The sequence below is a fragment of the Rhinopithecus roxellana genome, chromosome 15 (assembly GCF_007565055.1).
Source record: "Rhinopithecus roxellana isolate Shanxi Qingling chromosome 15, ASM756505v1, whole genome shotgun sequence".
Lineage (NCBI taxonomy): Eukaryota > Metazoa > Chordata > Mammalia > Primates > Cercopithecidae > Rhinopithecus > Rhinopithecus roxellana.
This window is the reverse complement of record NC_044563.1, coordinates 9,158,778-9,177,434: the sequence shown is the minus strand read 5'-3', so window position 1 is coordinate 9,177,434 and position 18,657 is coordinate 9,158,778. Positions and strand designations below refer to the sequence as shown.

Sequence of the window (18,657 nt, the reverse complement as noted above, 5' to 3'; positions counted from 1 at the left end):
CTCCTCTCAAGCTCCGCCTCCCAGGTTCATGTTATTCTCCTACCTCAGCCTCCTGAGTAGCTGGGACTACAGGTGCCCGCCACCACGCCCGGCTAATTTTTTGTATTTTTAGTAGAGATGGGATTTCACCATGTTAGCCAGGATGGTCTGGATCTCCTGACTTCATGATCCACTGGCCTCGGCCTCCCAAAGTGCTGGGATTACAGGGGTGAGCCACCGCGCCCGGCTGCAACAAATTTATTTAATCAAAGTTTTACAAGGCACAGGAACCTCAGAATGAAGACCCAAAGATCCAGGGAAATCTGTCTATTTTTATGCTTAGATTCTATGCAAAGCAGACAGCCGTGTAGAAAGGTGGTTGGACAAAAGGGCATGATTCATGGGAATAGACTGAGTGGGGACACCCAGCAAGGCCCATCTATTGAGATACCTCTTGACCTCTCTGTGCAGGGGAGAAGGGAGAGAGTGACCCTTTCTAGGTTCTATGGCTTGCTTTAGGGAAGAGGGGTTCTAGTTTCTATGACTGGGGAAAAAGAATTCTGGTGTCTATGGCTTCCTCTGGGGGCAAAACAGGGGCAGGAGACAGGAGGGTGGGAGAATGTTAGAGAGAGACCTGGCGTTTGAGATCTTCCAATTTCCTTTAGTCCAAAGTACTCAGGCTGCCATAGCACCATACTTTGCAGTATCGTTCTCTGAGCCCCAGCAGCTGTGCATGTACATCGTACAAAGTCAGAACTTGCCAATGAGCAAAAACAAGAAAACAAAACCACTCTACTCCTACCACCCAGGGAGTATCCTCATTTTCTATCCTCCCATATCTCTTAAAGATTTTTTTTTTTTTTTTTTTTTTAAGACGGAATCTTCTCTGTCATCCAGCCTGGAGTACAATGGCGCGATTCTGGCTCACTGAAACCTCCACCTCCCAGGCTCAAGCAATTGTCCTGCCTCAGCCTCCCAAGTAGCTGGGATTACAGGCACACGCCACCACGCCCAGCTAACTTTTGTATTTTCTTAAACTGATAAGAACAGATACTACACTTGATCTTAGCCAAAAGGCTGAGAAGCGATTTTTTTTTTGGTATATTTTCAGTAGAGATGGGTTTCACTATGTTGGCCAGGCTGGTCTCCAACTCTTGACCTCAACTGATCAGCCCGCCTCAGCCTCCCAAAGTGCTGGGATTACAGGCATGAGCCATTGCGCCTGGCCCTGAATCTCTTTTCATGCCTAAGTAATTTTTTTTTTTTTCTTTCAGAAGCAGGGTCTCACTCTGTTGCCCAGGCTAGTCTCAAACTCCTGGGCTCAAGCGATCTGTCTGCCTCAGCTTTCCAAAATGTTGGGATGACAGGCATGAGCCTCGGCGCCCAGCCCTGCATATGTAATTTTTTGTGTTTTGTTTGTTTGTTTGTTCTGAGACAGAGTCTCGCTCCGTTGCCCAGGCTAGAGTGCAGTGGCGCAATCTTGGCTCACTGAAACCTCTGCTTCCCAGATGCCAGTGATTCTCCTGCCTCTGCCTCCCTAGTAGCTGGGACTACAGGCTCCTGCCATCATGCCCAGCTCATTTTTGTATTTTAGTAGAGACGGGGTTTTACCGTGTTGGCCAAGCTGGTCTTGAACTGCTGACCTCAAGTGATCCACCCGCCTCAGCCTCCCAGAGTGCTGGGATTACAGGCGTGAGCCACTGCACCTAGCCATATGTAATTTTTTAAATCAAAATGAGATCATGCTGTCCTTGTCAGTTATCTCAGCCTCTCCCTGCCAATACATCTCCATCTTATCTAACGCTCAGCCCACATTCAAATTCTCTCATTGCTCCCAACATGTCCTGTATGCTGGCTCCTGAAAATGGGAGTGCAGTCAAGGACTCTGCAAAGCCTCTAGTTGGATGCCCTTAAGTCTCTTTTAGTCTGGCAAGTCCTTTTTTATGACAATGACATGTCATAAAACTGGACTAGTAGTTTGCAAAATGCCTCACCTTCAGGGTTTATTGTGTTGTTTTTCTCTTGTTTCGTTTATTCCTTAGTCTCCTGTATTTCTGGTAAACTGGAAATTATTGGACCCATGTTATTAGGCATTTTGGGTAAAAAGACACCGTGGGTGATGGTGGTATGCGACGCTGCGTGACATCAGAAGCACCCTCACATCAGGAGTGATACTGAGCTAGGGAGATGGTTTCCTACAGGACTGGATTGGAGGCCTTCCTGGCTGGAAGGCCCCGTGAGCTCCTTGCTCTTATTTTACAGACATGGAAACACAGGACCTGAGAGCAGCCTTCTGGAGCACAAGCCTTTGCAGTTTATAGAGGGTTTTCTTGAACCTGCAGGGGCTTCGCCACAGGCCCAAGATGCAGGAGTTTTGATTTCTTTTTTCTTTTCTTTTCTTTTCTCTTTTTTTTTTTTTTTTTTTCTTTTTTGAGATGGTGTTTCGCTCTTGCTGCCCAGGTTGGAGTGCAATGGTGCGATCTTGGCTCACAGAAACCTCCGCCTCCGGGGTTCAAGCGATTCTCCTGCCTCAGCCTCCTGAGTAGCTGGGATTACAAGCATACATCACCACACCCGGCTAATTTTGTATTTTTAGTAGAGATGGCGTTTCTCCATGTTGGTTAGGCTGGTCTCAAACACCCAACCTCAGGTGATCCACCCACCTCGGCCTCCCAAAGTGTTGGGATTACAGGCGTGAGCCACTGTGCCTGGCCGAGGAGTTTTGATTTCTCTGTTAAGGAAACTGACACTCCTAGGGGTGAAGGGACCAGAGCTGGGACATGCTTTCCATTTCCCCTGTGCCAGGCCCTGGGCCTCTGCCTGACCTTCTGCATCAGGAGAAGCCCTAGTGTGTCTGGCTCTTGGGTGCTCAGGGCATGCTGTGGCTCCAGGGAAGCCCAGCACCTGTCCTTGCCTTTCAGAGGGATGGGCCTTCACTCTGGGCCAGGGGGCGGGGAGGGGACACAGCTGTCTGGGCCTCCCAATCTGCTGGCTCAGCAGGTCTCATGTTTCCCTCTGAGAGGGATGCAGCCTTTTTGCAGGCAGCAGAGGACACAGTGGGAGGCTCTGGGGCTCTGAAGGTGGTCCCGGCTTTGTCTGTCCTGCTGCTCCCTGGTTCTGCTTCCTGACTCGGGAGTACACTGAGTCTTAGACAGCCTGGAAGGCAACTAGCCCTGGACACACAGCCAGATATGGCAGAGCTGGTTGTGCCCAAGCGATATGGCTTAACTTCACTCGCAACCCAGGGCAGCTTCCATTGTGCCCCAGCCCCGCAAACCAACCTGGGGGAGGTCCCCTCTGGCCAACCAGTCCCCAGTCCAGTTAGAAGCCAGGTGAAGTAAAGAGGGCACCGGGTGAACTCCAGTCACAACCCAGCCTGCCTTCCACCTAGCCAGGCCTGTTCACACAGGCATTCATTGACATTCATTGCTGCCCAATGTGTGCCAAGCTCCCACTAAATGTGGGAGATATACAGATAAAAAATTATTTAGATCGCTGGGCACACTGGCTCACGTCTGTAATCCCAGCACTTTGGGAGGCTGAGGCGGGCAGATCACAAGGTCAGGAATTCGATACCAGCCTGACCAACACGGTGAAACCTGTCTCTACTAAAGATACAAAAAATGGCCGGGCGCGGTGGCTCAAGCCTGTAATCCCAGCACTTTGGGAGGCCGAGACGGGCGGATCACGAGGTCAGGAGATCGAGACCATCCTGGCTAACATGGTGAAACCCCGTCTCTACTAAAAAAACACAAAAGCTAGCCGGGCGAGGTGGCTGGCGCCTGTAGTCCCAGCTACTCGGGAGGCTGAGGCAGGAGAATGGCGTAAACCCGGGAGGCGGAGCTTGCAGTGAGCTGAGATCCGGCCACTGCACTCCAGCCTGGGCGACAGAGCGAGACTCCGTCTCAAAAAAAAAAAAAAAAAAAAAAAAAAAAAAAAAAAAAAGATACAAAAAATTAGCCGGGTGTGGTGGCAGGTGCCTGTAGACCCAGCTACTCGGGAGGCTGAGGCAGGAGAATTGCTTGAACCTGGCAGGCGGAGGTTGCAGTGAGTTGAGATCTCGCCACTGCACTCCAGGCTGGGCAACAGAGTGAGACTCCATCTCAAAAAATAAATAAATAAATAAATAATAAAAATAAAATAAAAATAAAGATTTAGAATCAGATGGAATTGTTTTCATACTTGGCTCAGTGACTTACGTGTTGTGTGACCTCGGCCAAGTCATTTGACCTCTCCTAATCTCAATTCCATTATCCAAAAATAGTGATAAAACTCACCAGTTGGTTTGTTGAGAGAGGTAAATACATGTAGAGTACTTAATAACAGAAGCTCATGCTTATATGATGCTTACTATGTGCCAGGCACTGTTCTATGCATTACACAAAGATTTATTTACTTTGTACAACAGAGGTAGGTACTATTATTATCATTCTCATTTTACAGATTAGGATCCTGAGGCCCAGAGAAGTTAAGCAACCTATCCAAGTTCGCACAGCATGTAAGTGGTGGAGCTGGGCTTCAAATTTGGCAGGCAGTCTGGTTTCAAAAGAAAGTAATGTTTGTGGGGCCAGGCATGGTGGCTCATGTCTGTAACCCCAGTGCTTTGGGAGGCTGAGGCAGGAGGATCACTTGAGGGCTGAAATTTGAGACCAACCTGGGCAACACAGCAAGGCCCTGTCTCTACAAAAAATTAAAAAATTAGCTGGGCTTGGTGGCACACACCTGTAATCCCAGCTAATTGGGGGACTGAGGTGGGAGGATCCCTTGAGCCCAGGAGCCCAAGGCTGCAATGAGCTATGATCATATCCCTGCCCTCCAGCCTGGGAGACAGAGTGATGAGACCTTGTCTCAATTTTTTTTTCTTTGAAAATGATGCTTGTATGTCCAGACACAGAGGCTCATGCTTGTAATCTCAGCATTTGGGAGGCTGAGGCAGGTGGATTACTTGATGTCAGGAGTTCAAGAGCAGCCTGGTCAACATGGCAAAACTCCGTCTCTACTAAAAATACAAAAATTAGCCAGGGCTGTGTGCAGTGGCTCGCGCCTGTAATTCTACCATTTTGGGAGGTCAAGGCAGGTGGATCACCTGAGGTCAGGAGTTCAAGACCAGCCTGGCCAACGTGGTGAAACTTTGTCTCCACTAAAAATACAAAAATTAGCCAGGTGGTAGTGGCAGGTGCCTGTAATCTCAGCTACTTGGGAGGCTGAAGCAGGAGAATCGCTTGAACCCTGGAGGCAGAGGTTGCAGTAAGCCGAGATTGCACCACTGCACTCCAGCCTGGGCAACAGAGTGAGACTGTCTCAAAAAAATAAAAATAAAAAGTAGCTTGTAATAGACTATGACCTGGCCATAACCCTTGGAAAGGCTAGATGCTATCACAGGTCCCAAAAGGGAAATGTTCTCTGTCCACTCACTCTCCTCTGTTGTGCTAGTTCCATTAAGTTCTCTGAGGTCAAAGGGCTGATATGTCTGTGCACAGCACAGTTTGAAAAGGTATATTAGGTAACTAATGCTGTGATAATGCTGCACAGCACATCTATTCTCAGGCCCACAGGCCTGTAACTTGGTCGGACTTAGCTGTGTGGCTCTGCTGCAGACAGTGGGTCCAGCTCAGCCCAGCTGCATGTCTCACCCTGGGGCCCGATGATAGTTGAGGATCTCCAGAGAAACAGACCCGATAGCGTGTATGTGTATACAGATGAGGAGATTTATTATGAAAATTGGTTCACGTGATGATAGAGGCCAAGAAGTCCCGTGATCTGCCATCTGCAAGCTGAGGACAAGGAAAGCCAGTCATATATATCATTCAGTATGAATCTGAAGGTCCAAGAGCCAGGAGCACATGGACGTCACAGCTCAAGAAAAGAGAGACAGACTTCTCCCTTCCTCTGCATTTCTGTTGTATTCAGGCATTTAATGACCTGGGTGCTGCCCACCTCTTTTGGTGAGAACAACCTTCTTCTTCTTCTTCTTTTTTTTTTTTTTTGAAATGGAGTCTCACTCTGTCACCCAGGCTGGAGTGCAGTGGTGCGATCTTGGCTCACTGCAACCTTTGCCTCCCAGGTTCAAGCAATTATCCTGCATCAGCCTCCCGAGTAGCTGGGATTGCAGGTGTGCACCACCACACCCTGCTAATTTTTGTATTTTTAGTAGAGATGGGTTTTTGCCATGTTGACCAGGCTAGTTGCCAACTCCTGACCTCAGGTGATCCACCTGCCTCAGCCTCCCAAAGTGCTGTGGTTACAGGTATGAGCCACCGCACCTGGCCTAAGAGCAACCTTCTTTACTCAGTCCATTGATTAAAATGCTATTCTTTTCCAGAAACACTCTCACGGACAGGCCCAGAAATAATACCAGCTATCTGGATACCCTTTGCCCAGTTAAGCTGATCCATAAAATTAACCATCACAGGGCCAGACTGAAGGGGCTACAGCAGCCATCTGGGAGGTATTTATTCTTCCAGTGGCTACAGCAAAAGCACAAGGAACCAGGAAAGCTAGTTTCAGCTTCTGTTCACCTCTGAAGAGCAAGCCCTGGCAAGTCACATGATCAAGCTCAAAATTTAGAAGAAGAAAGTACACTCCACCCACCAGGAGGCAAAGGTTGATGGATAAAATGCTGAACACCGCTACAGGGTAATAAAGAATTGGGATCAAGAACTCAAACTTTCACAGAAAGGAAGGGCCCAGGGCTGGGCGACCCAGCCTGTGGCCAGATATCAGGCTGGGAAATCTCTAGAAGCCAAGGGAGGCTCCAAGCTTCTTCCAGTTTTGGAAGCTCCTGGTTTTTTTTTTTGTTGTTGTTTTTTGATGAAGTCTCATGCTGTCACCCAGGCTGGAGTGCAGTGGCACAATCTCGGCTCACGACAACCTCATCCTCCCAGGTTCAAGGGATTCTCCTGCCTCAGCCTCCTGAGTAGTTGGGACTACAGGTGCGCACCACCACGCCCAGCTAATTTTTGTATTTTTTGTAGAGACAGGGTTTCACCATGTTGGCCAGGATGGTCTCAATCTTCTGACGTCGTGATCCGACCACCTTGGCCTCCCAAAGTGCTGGGATTATAGGCGTGAGCCCCTGGCCACTCCTGGTTTTTTTTAAAAAAATCAAGACAGGCCGGGCGCGGTGGCTCAAGCCTGTAATCCCAGCACTTTGGGAGGCCGAGACGGGCGGATCACGAGGTCAGGAGATCGAGACCATCCTGGCTAACACGGTGAAACCCCGTCTCTACTAAAAATACAAAAAACTAGCCGGGCAAGGTGGCGGGCGCCTGTAGTCCCAGCTACTCGGGAGGCTGAGGCAGGAGAATGGCATAAACCCGGGAGGCGGAGCTTGCAGTGAGCTGAGATCAGGCCACTGCACTCCAGCCTGGGTGACAGAGCAAGACTCCGTCTCAAAAAAAAAAAAAAAAAAAAAAAAAAAAAAAAAATCAAGACATGCTAATACCGCTTACAATGATTGTGACATATTTTAGATGTTTACATTTAACAAATTAATGCTTTTAGCATACACACAAATTGCCAAGCAATATAATTATGCTATTCACAAGAAAAGTATAGGATTTATTCGAATGATTAATTGCCAGTACACTTCGGGCAGTGGGCCACAGGGGTGAAGCTTCCCAATGAATGTTGTCATCAGTTGGGCCAGGTTCCCTGTCACTGAGCAGGCAACCTCCTTTGGAGACAATGCCCAAGGTCTAACTCTGAGGCACTCACTGCACATTAGAAGTATCTGGGAAGGGCCAGGCACAATGGTTCGGCCCATAATCCCAGCACTTTGGGAGGCCGAGACGGGCAGATCACCTGAGGTCAGGAGTTTGAGACCAGCCTGGTTAACATGGGAAACCCTGTCTCTACTAAAGATACAAAAATTACCCGGGTGTGGTGGCAGGCGCCTGTAATTCCAGCTACTCAGGAGGCTCAGGCATGAGAATCGCTTGAACCAAGGAGGTGGAGGATGCCGTGGACTGAGATCATGCCACTGCATTCCAGCCTGGGCGATAGAGCAAGACCCTGTCTTAAAAAAAAAAAAAAATCTGGGAAGTTTTTAACAATGCTGAGGCCTGGGCTTCACCCACAAAGTTTCTGATTTGATAGGGCCAGGGTGGTGTCTAGGCATCAATATTTTTTCAAAAACTTCCTGTGAATTCTGATGGGCAGTCAGGGTTAAGAATTATTGGAGTCCAGGCACAGTGGCTCACGCCTGTAATCCCGGCACTTTGGAAGGCCCAGGCAAGTGGATCACAAGGTCAGGAGATCCTGGCTAACACAGTGAAACCCCGTCTCTACTAAATATACAAAAAATTACCCGGGAGTGGTGGCATGTGCCTGTAGTCCCAGCTACGCGGGAGGCTGAGGCAGGAGAATCGCTTGAACCCAGGAGGCGGAGGTTGCAGAGAGCCAAGATCGCACCACTGCACTCCAGCCTGGGTGACAGAGCAAGCTCCATCTTAAAAAAAAAGAATTATTGGATTATGGGATGGGCAGATGTAAGCCAATTTGGGCTAACGAGATGAGACGTAAAGGGAGGCTTACTTGCAGCTTTTGGGAAGGCCTCTTCCTCATTCTGGAAAGCAAGCCCTGGAAAGGTCAGTCTCTCTCCTGCTGGACAGGAATCAGAAGCATTCTGTCCGGCTGTTCCTGGTGGCCATCTCGCAGCCATGAGGGAAGCCTGTGTGAAAAAGAGTCAGAGAAACAGCCAGAGCTTTGATCCCACCATACCTGAGGCTTACTAACCCGCGGTTGTGTGAGCCAGCAGAATCTCCTCTTGCTTAAGCCAGTTTGGGTCTTGTTTCTGCTGCTTGCTCATGTACACGTCTAATAACGAAAGCACTTGTGAGGATTGAGTAAGACGTTGTATGCGGAGCGCTCAGCACAGGGCCTGGCACTTGTGAGTGCCCCGTAAATGTTAGCTACAACTTGTCACCCCCACAGAGGGAGGGCACAGAGCAAAGGGAGTGCCCTGGCAAAGGTAGTCTGAGGCGTGCTGCGTCACAGAACCTAGACGCATGGCCTAGGTTCTTGATACATTTCTTTTTTAGCGGGTACTTGATAAATTTCTGCCCAATGGGATGGATGCTTCGTGCTTTCATTTCCCTTTGCTCAGTGCACTGATCTCTGCCAGATGCAAAGAGGAAGTAATCTGATGATCTGATTATGGTAATATGGTCCCTTGTACCAGTAACTCTGAGGCTTAAGCCACAGGGGCAGATTTGTGTGAGTAAGAGGCTTACCACCCAAAGGGTGAAACAACCAAGCAGACGGGGGAGCAGTTAATTAAACAAAGGCTTACTAAATGCCTACTATATGCTGGACATTGCACCAAAGCAGCTGAGGAAGCTCTAGGGTCTTTGCCCCCAAAAGAAGGCTTGAGGAATCTTTGAGGAGGGGAGAAGCACCCTGTCCCCTTACCCTGTGTCATCTTCCATATACCTCGGCTAACATAATGGAGGTCAACAACCCCAGAGAAAGTCCGAGGCTTCACCCCTGAGCTGAAGCACCCGACAGACAGACTGACAGACATAGCCGAGGTGTTGCAGGAACACACAGAGCTCACTGCCGTCCACCAAGCCTTCTCCTCTCCCAAGGCCTCCCCATGCCTCTGTGATGTGGGGAACAGGGAAGGAAGGCTACTCTTCCATGTACAGTGCTTTTTAGAAGAACGATGATTTTTGCACCAGGCAATGCAGTCCCATGGTCCAAACATCAAAACAGGATGAAAAAGCAGGGACTGGGCCAGGCTTGGTGTCTCATGCCTGTAATTCCAGCACTTTGGGAGGCCAAGGCGGGTGGGTCACGAGGTCAGGAGATCAAGACCATCCTGGCTAACATGGTGAAACCCCGTCTCTACTAAAATAAAAATAAAAATAAAAATAAAAAAAAAAAAAAAAGCTAGGCGTCGTGGCACGTGCCTGTAGTCCCAGCTACTCCAGAGGCTGAGGCAGGGGAATTGCTTGAACCCAGGAGGCAGAGGTTGCAGTGAGCTGAGGCTGAGATCGCGCCAGTACGCTCCAGCCTGGTGACATAGCGAGACTCCGTCTCAATAAAAAAAAAAAGCAGAGACTGTGAAGTCTTGTTTCCATCCCGTCCTGTTCGCTTGTCTCCCGTCTCTAAGATGACCCCCTTTTCCGTTCCTTGGAAGTCCCTGTCTTAGAGCTGCTGCTGTTGTGGTCTGCTCTGCACTGGTTGTTAAATATTTTGATTATCACCCTGCCTTCCCGCGTCTCTGAGACAAAGAACAAGGACATGAAAAATAGATTTTTTTCTTGCCTCCTGCCATGGGCTGGATGTTTGTGTCTCCTCTGTTCCTCACATGCCTACGTTCCTATCCCTCAAATTCCTATGGTGTAATCTCCACCCTCAGTGTGATGGTACTGGGAGGAGGGGACTCTGGGAGGTAAGTGGGTCATGGGAGTGTAGCCCTCATGAATGGGATCTATGTCCTTATAAAACGGACCCCAGAGAGCTCTCTGGTCCTCTTCCTGCCATGTGAGGACAGAGTGGCAAGTTGGCAGTCTGCAACCCAGAAGGGGCCCTCACCAGACCCAACCATGCTGGCACGTGGTCTTGAACTTTCAGCTTCCAGAACTTTGAGAACTACATTTCTATAGTTTCCAAGCCACCCAGTTGATAGTATTCTGTTATAGCATCTCAAACTGATGAAGATAACACCCTTCCTTCTCACACAGAGGTAACATTATAAACACACTGTTCTGTATCTGGCCTTTTTTATTAAACTATCCCAGGGGTCCTTCCCTATCAGTATAAGAAGCTCTTTTGTTTTTGTTTGTTTGTTTGTTTGTTTTTCAGTTGAAGAGTGTTCCTTCCATACTTTGTTTAATCAGACCCTGGTAAAATGCACACTTAATACTGTTTCCAATCTTTTTTTTTTTGAGACAAGTTCTCGCTGTGACACCTACCCAGGCTAAAGCAGTAGCACAATCATGGCTTGTTGCAACCTCGACCTCCCAGGCTCAAGCAATCCCCCCACCTCAGCCTCCCGTAGCTGGGACAACAGGCATGCGCCACCATGCCTGGCTAATTTCTTTTTTTCATAGAGACGGGACCTATGTTTCCCAGGTTGGTCTCGAACTCCTGGGCTCAAGCAATCCTTCTGCCTCAGCCTCCCAAAGTGCCTGAACCCGGCTCCAATCTTTTCTTTTTTTTTTTTTTTGAAATGGAGTTTCACTCTTGTTGCCCAGGCTGCAGTGCAGTGGCACGATCTGGCCTCACTGCAACCTCCGCCTCCCAGGTTCAAGTGATTCTCCTGCCTCAGCCTCCCAGGTAGCTGGGATTACAGGCACACACCACCAGGCCCGGCTAATTTTTGTATATCTAGTAGAGACGGGGTTTCACCATGTTGGCCAGGCTGGTCTCGAACTCCTCACTTCAAGTGATCCACCCGCCTCGGCCTCCCAAAATGCTTGGAATACAGGCATGAGCCAATGCGCCCAGCCCCCAGTCTTTTGTTATTAGAAGCCATGCTACTGTGAATTACCTGGTACATCATCCTTGCTCAGCTCTACCTATAAGAATAAAATGTAAACTCAGGACTGCTGACTCAGAGGGCAAATGCATTTACAACTTTGATAAATATTGCAGAATTGCCCTCCGTAGGGAATATAACACATTGAATTCCCACCGGCAACATACGAAGGTTTATTTTTCTCAAGGGAACCAAATAAAATACTTTTCTTATTGAAAACAAAAACATAGTCCTCGTGGAGGACTGGGAAATACAATCACAGAGCAGAAAGTAAAAATTACTCAGAATCAGAATGTGTGGAGACCTCCCAGATTTGCAATCTGGCATATTTCCCTCAAGTCTTGATTCATACCCTGCATACTGTTCCAGAACCCGATTTATTCACTCCACCAATATTTTGTGAACAGCGTTGTCTCATGTCAGTAAATATTTTTTTATTATACCTTCAGAGCGACAACGGAACAGAGATATTAATTAAGCAAATGAACCCTGGTTCAAATCTCAGCTCTATTGCTGTCTATCTGTGCAATGTTGGGCAAATTATGTAAGTATTCCAGGCTTCAATTTCTTCTTTGTGAAATGAGGATCATAAAAGCACCTACCTGTAGAATTATTGTGAGAGTTGAGTGCATCAGAACACATGAAATGAGCAAACAGAGCTTGGCACAGTAAACACTATAAATGTGGCCGGGCACGGTGGCCCACGCCTGTAATCCCAGCACTTTGGGAGGCCCAGGTAGGTGGATCACCTGAGATCAGGAGTTTGAGATCAGCCTGGCCAACATGGTGAAACCCCATCTCCACTAAAAATACAAAAATTCGCCAGGCGTGGTGGTGGGCGCCTGTAATCTCATATGCTGTGGAGGCTGAGGCAGGAAAATCGCTTGAACCCGGGAGGCAGAGGTTGCAGTGAGCCAAGACTGCACCATGCACTCCAGCCTGGGCAACAAGAGCAAAACTCCATCTACACACATACACACACACACACACACACACACACCCATCCACCCCCCCTCACACACACACAATAAATGTTAGCCGATGCTGCATCATTTTTGACTGCTTGGTATTTCCTTGGATGGACATGCCATAGTTTGTTGGATAAATTCCTTGTCACTAGACATTTAGGTTGTTTCTGTGTTTTTGGCAATACTTCGATGATGCAGCTTGGTGGATATAGCTTTATCCCGATCCCTTGTTTACCTTTGCTGAGGGAGGTGAGGGGACAAGTGTGGCCCATCCCTCATGACTGCTCAGGGTCTACCTTGATGTGCTCCTTTGGAACTCCCTGGAGTTAGTTTTCACACCCCTTTTCCTCTGGATTTTCCTTCCTTCCTGCAGGCTCAAGAGGCAGGGTCTGGGCTTTCTGATGCCTCTCTCAGCCCTACCACCTGTGTCAACTGGGTCGCTTCTCTTGTCTAAGAGAAGGCTAGAGCCTTAAAGCCATCTGTCTACCAATGAATGGATTTTACACATGTGGTCCAGCCATACAGTGGAATATTATCCAGCAGTAAACAGGAATGAAGTCCTGATGCATACTATGACATGGATGAAGTTTGACAATATTATGCCAAGTGGGAGAATACAAAAGAGCAAAAATGAAACACAAAAAGACCAGATCTTGTAGGATTCCATTTATATGAAATGCCCACAATAGGCGAATACGTACAGATAGAAAGTAGATTAGGGTTGCCAAGGGCTAGGTGGAGGGGAAATGGGCAGTGACTGCTCATCACTATAGGGTTGCTTTTTTTTTTCTTTTTTCTTCTTCTTCTTCTTCTTTTTTTTTTTTTTTGTTTGAGATGGCGCCCCACTCTGTCACCCAGGCTGGAGTGCAGTGGCATCATTTCGGCTCACTGCAACCTCCACCTCCCAGGTTCAAGAGATTCTCCTGCCTCAGCCTCCTGAGTAGCTGGGATTACAGGTGTGCGCCACCACGCCCAGCTAATTTTTTGTGTTTTTAGTAGAGATGGGATTTCTCCATGTTAGCCAGGATGGTCTCAATCTCCTGACCTCGTGATCCACCAGCCTCGGTCTCCCAGCGTGCTGGGATTACAGGCGTGAGCCACCGTGCCCGGCCACTACAGGGTTTCTTTATGGGGGATGGAATGTTCTGGAATCTGATGGTAATGGTTGTACAACCTTGTGAATATACTAACCCCCCACTGAATTATTTACTTCCAAGGGGTCAATTTTATCTAATAAATAAATAGCAAAAGACAACTGAATAGACCTAGGGTTGGGGGGACATGAGGAGCCACCACTGGTTTGTCACCCAGCAGAATAAAGTTTAATCTCTGTACTATGGCCTGCAAGGCCCTTTGCAAACCTTGCTGCTCATTAAAACCACCTGTGAAGCTTAAAAAACTCTCAGTTTCCAGGATGCACCCAGACCAAGTAAACTTAGTGAATCCAAAGGGCATCCAGGGCTGGGAGCTAGCCCCCGCATGGTCTTAAAACAGCAACAACAAAACAAATAAAACTAAACTAAATATCTGGCCTGAATGGGGAGGACCCCAAGGCCCAGAGAGGTGAGTGCATTTGCTTAGTAAGTCATGGGCGGCCCCATTGTTACTGGAAAGGGGTCCTGATCCAGACCCCAAGAAAGGCTTTTTGGGCCTCGTGCAAGAAAGAATTCGGGGTGAGTTCATATGGTAGAGTGAAGGCAAGTTTATTAAGAAAGTAAGCAAATAAAGTATGGTTACTCCATAGGCAGAGCAGTCCTGAGGGCTGCTGGTTAGCGATTTTTTTGGTTTTTTCTTGCTTATATGCTAAACAAGGAGTTTTCCCGGAAAGGGGTGGGCAATTCCTGGAACTGAGGGTTCCTCCCACTTTTAGACCATATAGGGTAACTTCCTGATGTTACCATGGCATTTGTAAACTGTGATGGCGCTGGTGGGAGTGTCTTTTAGTATGCTAATGCATTATAATTAGCATACAGTGAGCAGTGAGGATGACCAGAGGTCACTTTTGTCGCTATCTTGGTTTTGGTGGATTTGGCTTTACTTCTTTACTTGGCCTCTTGTTTTATCAGCAAGGTCTTTGTGACCTGTACCGTGTGCCGACCTAGCTCATCCTATGACTAAGAATGCCTCACCTCCTGGGAAGGAAGCCCAGTGGGTCTCAGCCTCATTTTACCCAGCCCCTATTCAAGATGGAGTTGCTCTGGTTCAAACACCTCTGACACTGCTAGGCACACTCATTGCTTTGTGCACCAAAGCTTAGGCTCTGGAACCACGTGGGCCTGGGTTCAAATTCCAAATCTATCACTTTAACCTAATTGCCTAAACCTCTCTGGGCATCAGCTTCCTCATCCAGGCGAATAGTACCTGCTCCCCAGGGATCAGATGAGGCACCACATGCAAAGAAAGGGCTTCTCCTAGTGTCTGGCACATCATGAACCTTGTTTTAAGCATTGTATTAGCAATTTCTACTGCTTGGAGGGGAGCAAGGGAGTATGACTCTGACCCAATTTGCCTGCCCCCACCATCTTTTTGAGAGAGGGCCTCACTCTGTCACCCAGGCTGGAGTTCAGTGACAGGATCCTAGCTCACTGTAGCCTCAGAACTCCTGGGCTCAGGCAATTCTCCCGCCTCAGCCTCCTACAGGTGGGTGCCACCACACCCAGCTCACTTTTTAATTTTAATTTTTTGTAGAGATGGGGTCTCACTATTTTGCCCAGGCTGGTCTTGAACTCCTGGGATCAATCCATCTTCCTACCTTGGCCTCCCAAAGTGCTGGGATTGCAGGTATAAGCCACTGCACTTGGCTTCAATTTACCTGTCCTTTCACACCTTCAATAATCGTAAGAATTTTTGACCTCTTGACTATTCCAGGTACTCTACAGGGTACCACCCCCATAAGGCTGATATGGGGAGCAAGGCATGGGAAAATGGGTGTCTTGCTCTAGGTCCCCCGATTGAACCCTGAGTTCTCTTCTATATGGATGTATACAGGGGTGGGAGGTAGGAAAAGGCGGCCCAGCCTCTGTAACTCTCCCGGTGGTAGCTTCTCTGGGGTGGGAATCACTTCCTTTCTTTGTCCATAACACCAAGCATAAACCCTGGCACTTTAAAGGGAGCTCAAGCAGCCGAGTGCAGCGGCTCACGCCTGTAATCCCAGCACTTTAGGAGGCCGAGGCGGGCGGATCACTTGAGGCCAGGAGTTTGAGACCAGCCTGACCAACACGGCGAAAACCCGTCTCTACTAAAAATAACAAACATTAGCCAGGCATCGTGGCGCACATCTGTAATCCCAGCTACTCAGGAGACTGAGGCAGGAGAATCGCTCGAACTCTGGAGGCGGAGGTTGTGTTGAGCTGAGACTGTGCCACTGGACTCCAGCCTGGGCGAGAGTGAGATCCTGCCTCAAAAAATAAAAATAAAATAAAAAGTCGCTCAAGCAATGTTCGCGGAGCTCTGCCAGGGCTGTAGAGCAGCCCCGCTGCTGGCGAGAGGTCACACGCTGCAGCTGCAGTCCTCCGTGTGGCCACGAGGGGTCTCCACGCTCCACCGAATGGCTGGAGGGTCTCTCCTAAGGCCCCGCGGCAGGCCATGGCTAACCCGCAGCCCCTGGACACTGGGCACGAGGGTAACAGGGTGGGATGCCAGGCTGTGGCCTCCTGGGGTGCCATTCGTCCTCCCTGCTGTCCTCCTCTGGGGTCAGGTTACAGATCACCATGAGGTCCTGCCTCAGGCTGTCATAGCCTGTGCCTCAGGCTGTCATAGCCTGTCAGGGGCTGGGGGCCTGCTTCATGCGGCCTGAACACCTACTGTGTGCTCCTTCTGCCTGCTCTGAGGCTGTCGTGGCCTGTCAGGGGCTGGAGGCTTCACGCTGGCCGAACACCTACTGTGTGCTCCTTCTGCCTGCTCTGAGGCTGTCGTGGCCTCTAAGAGGCTGGGGGTGTGCTTCACTACTGTGTGCTCTTTCTGCCTGCTCCTTTTCTTTAAACCGCACTGCCACAACCGTGGAAGCAGATGTTGTTTTATTTTCTTTTTCTTTTCTTTCTTTCTTTTTTTTTTTTAAATAAGCCTTTATTTCTTTGTTTTGCAAATAAAGCTGGCTAAGTTGGTTGCTCTTTGGTGATTAGTCAAAGAGACCAAATCCCATATCCTCATCCGACTCCTCCGACTCTTCCTTGGCTTCAACCTTAGCTGGGGCTGCACCAGCAGCAGCAGGAGCAGCCATGGTGGCAGCGGCCACAGGGGGAGCAGCCACAAAGGCAGATGGATCAGCCAAGAAGGCCTTGACCTTTTCAGCAAGCGGGAAGGTGTCATCAGTCTCCACAGACAAGGCCAGGACTCCTTTGTACCCGATGAGGATAGAATGGGGCACTGATGCAACAGTTGGGTACCCGATCTGCAGACAAACACTGGCAATATTGCCGACACACTCCAGGAAGTGAGAATGTGGTTTCCTCTGTGATGTTAAGCACTTCAGGGCTGTAGATACTGCCATTGTCAAACACCTGCTGGATGACCAGCCCAAAGGAGAAGGGGGAGATGTTGAGCATGGTCAGCAGCTTAGCTTCACTGGCTCCCACTTTGTCTCCCGTCTTGATTGGCTGCACATCACTCAGGACTTCAATGGTGCCCCTGGAGATTTTAGTGGTGATACCTAAAGTGTGGGAAAAGGAGGTTTTCTCGGGCCCCGGACCAGTATTCTGGGCTGGCACAGTGACTTCACATGGGGTAATGGCACCAGCATGGGTGGCAGCTGGCACCTTACTGGCCAGTAGCATGTCCGTGATCTCAGTGAGGTCCTCCTTGGTGAACGCAAAGCCCACATTCCCCCAGAAACAAGGCAGCAGTTTCTCCAGAGCTGGGCTGTTTTCCAGGTGCCCTCGGAGGGCCTTGCGCATCATGGCGTTCTTGCCCATCAGCACCACGGCCTTCCCACGGAGAGACATGAGGATCTGCTGCATCTGCCTGGAGCCCACATAGTCTGCTCCCACAACGAAACATTTTGGATAATCGTCTAATAGTTGGACGATCTTAAGGAAGTGGTTGGGTTTCCAGGTTGCCCTGTTTTCCCTAGGCATCACGGCGGTGCGTCAGGGATTGCCACGCAGGGTTTAAAGACTGTCACTTCCACGAGGACGCCTGGAGAGAGGCAGGCGTTGTTTTCTACGCTGCCTGGGGGGTGAAGAGAGGTGGGGTTGGTGGGGTTGGGACTCCAACTCAATTCTGCCTCGTTTCAAAGCCTGTGTTCCTTTGGGATCTCTCTACTCCTGTTAGCACCCCCAGGACATCTCAGGCCTGGCTTCTGGACAAGCCGACTGGGCCTGAATCTCACACACCCAGTTGCTCACATAGTCACACCCATGCACACTGACACATACGTGGTCCCCACACCCCATCCACACCTGGAACCTCAGAGCTCAGCAGGGATTTGATACTCAGTCCTTCAAACCAGCTTCTCATCGAGGGGGTGGGCAGGGAGGAGTTGTAAGAGCAATTGCTGTAATCCAATCGTCTCTGTTTTTCTTGTTTTCTTCTCTCAGAATATACTTTGCATTAAGGCCTTGTCTTCTTGGTTCCCATGAGAACACTGTGCTTTTTCTTAAATGAAGGTTCGTTGATCGTTTTTTCCTGTTATTACAAAAGCAATTTGTGCCACTGCAAAAAAACACAGAGAAGCCAAGAGAACAAAAACTCCTCCCTCCCCTCCTCCAGGGACAGCCCAGGCTGACAGGTGTGGCACTGTCCTCCCCACACCCCTTCTCCCCAGCACACCCTCTTCCTGCCATGGAGCCCTGGCATCCTCATCAGGCCTGAGCTACTTCTTCCAGATGGGGCTCCCAGGCTGGGAGTCAGAGGCTGGGTCTTCATCCTGCCCCATCACTGGGTCCCACATGTTCTTGGCAGGTCCTCCCCATTTTGGGGTGGGAAGGGGATGACCTCAAAGGGTCTTCTGCCCTCTCACTCAAGGATCCTGTTCTCTTATTCCAGACAGATGTATCTGGGGCTGGGCTGAGCAGCAGCTATTAGGAGTTCCTAGGTAATAAGGGGCTCTCCCAGAATAATCTGGAGACCACGGGAGGCATGGAACCCAAAGCCTCACTCATTGCCAGCATTGAGCAGACAAGCAACCCTCCCAAGGACAGACAGCTGAGCCCGTTATAAAGATTCTGGGCCGGGCACGGTGGCTCACACCTGTAATCTCAACATTTTGGGAGGCCGAGGCGGGTGGAT

General features: G+C 49.3%; 1 long non-coding RNA gene and 2 pseudogenes across 1 annotated transcript; all 3 read right to left on the bottom strand.

The window, feature by feature from the left end:
• Positions 1–930: 930 nt before the first annotated feature.
• Positions 931–1,068, bottom strand: LOC115893812 (annotated as a pseudogene).
• Positions 1,069–5,667: 4,599 nt separating this feature from the next.
• On the bottom strand, positions 5,668–8,871 carry LOC115893531. The gene is made up of 3 exons (XR_004053562.1): positions 8,716–8,871; positions 8,515–8,650; positions 5,668–5,753 (listed from the first exon to the last, which is right to left on the bottom strand). It is a non-coding gene; the product is annotated as an uncharacterized LOC115893531 (long non-coding RNA).
• Positions 8,872–16,488: 7,617 nt separating this feature from the next.
• LOC104679382 lies at positions 16,489–17,504 on the bottom strand (annotated as a pseudogene).
• Between the last annotated feature and the right edge of the window lie 1,153 nt (positions 17,505–18,657).